Source organism: Nomascus leucogenys, chromosome 14 (genome assembly GCF_006542625.1).
Source record: "Nomascus leucogenys isolate Asia chromosome 14, Asia_NLE_v1, whole genome shotgun sequence".
Taxonomy (NCBI): Eukaryota; Metazoa; Chordata; class Mammalia; order Primates; family Hylobatidae; genus Nomascus; species Nomascus leucogenys.
The window spans coordinates 20,131,831-20,133,513 of NC_044394.1; the positions used below are offsets into that span (position 1 = coordinate 20,131,831).

At 37.6% G+C, this 1,683-nt stretch overlaps 1 non-coding gene across 1 annotated transcript; it reads left to right on the forward strand.

Moving 5' to 3' along the window:
* Nucleotides 1–1,075: 1,075 nt before the first annotated feature.
* Nucleotides 1,076–1,182, forward strand: LOC115838426. Its single transcript, XR_004033454.1, has one exon. It is a non-coding gene; the product is annotated as a U6 spliceosomal RNA (small nuclear RNA).
* The last annotated feature ends 501 nt before the right edge of the window (nucleotides 1,183–1,683 follow it).

The following is a 1,683-nucleotide window of genomic DNA, read 5'->3' on the forward strand; positions in this document are numbered from 1 at the left end:
TGTTCCGCAACATAACCTACTGAAAGCTAACTATTATATAGCATAAGCATAAAACCCTTTTGCTACCAACTCTCAGAAAAGCTAGTTCCATTATCATTATAGCAAACATAATTATAAATGCATCAACTCCCAAGAAAGTAGGGGAAATATCCAGGACTACTAAACGAAGGGGATACTGAAACAAAGTGTAAGTTCTTGAAATGATGCTGCAGTTATGAATAGTAATAAGAAACAAAGAGACATGCAATAAATGAACTTTTAAAAATCCATAAAAGAAAATGAATAATTTTTTTTTTTTTTAAGACAGAGTCTCACTCTGTTGCCCAGGCTGGAGTGCAATGGCATAATCTCAGCTCACTGCAAACTCCACCTCCCAGATTCAAGTGATTCTCCTGCCTCAGCCTCCCGAGTAGCTGGGATTACAGGTGGGTGCCACCATGCCCAGCTAAATTTTGTATTTTTAGTAGAGGTGGGGTTTCACCATGTTGGCCAGGCTGGTCTTGAACTCCTGACCTGAAGTGATCCACCCACCTTGGCCTCCCAAGTGCTGGGATTACAGGAGTGAGCCACCGCGCTTGGCTAGAAAATGGGTAATTTCTTAAATGCAAGTGAGAAAAAGGGAAGTATTAAAAACAAAAGCAGAAATAAACAAATCGAGTAATAGAAAACAGAACATAAAATACATGTAGCCAATGACTATATCTATTTGTTTAAAAATGGTTTCTAGAGCATTCCATCTCCCCGCTGTGGTCCCACTCTCTTACAATTAGGCTTGATTTCCTAACTGTCATGGGTTTGATATTCACTGAGAGAAAGCAAATACATATTTGGCACATTAATAAATGATATTTAACAACAATGAATTATGGTTACATATAGAAATACTTTACGTTCTGAACAAATGTTTATGCTTCTGTAAAAAATAAAATGGAAAATATTCTGTATCAGACACTCTACATCTTCACCATAGACTTGTCACGATCTAGGTCAGTGTTTTTCATTTGAGGATAGAAACCTACTGGTAAATCATAAAATCAGTTTAACGGGTTATAATTTACATTAAAAAATAGAAAAGGTGCTCCCTTTGGCGGCACATATACTAAAATTGGAATGATACAGCGAAGATTAGCATGGCCCCTGTAAGACAAAAAATAGAAAAGAGTAGAATTTGAAAATATCATTGTGCAGTGCACGTAGGTAAGTACTGTTTCATGAAATATTAGTCTTATTTCTATAATATGTGTTTGTCCTAGGTTGAGGTTAAAATGTATATTTTACTGTAGGTGCAGAAGGGAAAAAAAAAGTTTGAAAGTTGCTGACTTTGCCCCCTGTGATCAAGTGATGCTCAAAATATTTCACAACTGGTAATGCTTAGTCATAGCCTAGTCAGAACAAAAGCTGGCTGCAATGCTGGAATCCTGCTATGCCAGGGGTTACTCCTTTTATGCTAGACTGAGGGTCCTAAGGGAAGGGTCAGGATGGCCAAGGCACTAGGGGGAGTTGGTGCAGTGACTTTGTGGGTGTATCAGTTTTCTATTGCTGCAGTAACAAATTACCACAAACTTAGTGGTTTAAAATAACACAAATTTATTATCTTACAGTTCTTTAAGTCAGAAGTCAGGCACAGGTATCACTGGTCTAAAACGAAGGTGTTGACATGGCTGTATTACTTTTCAGGTGTGC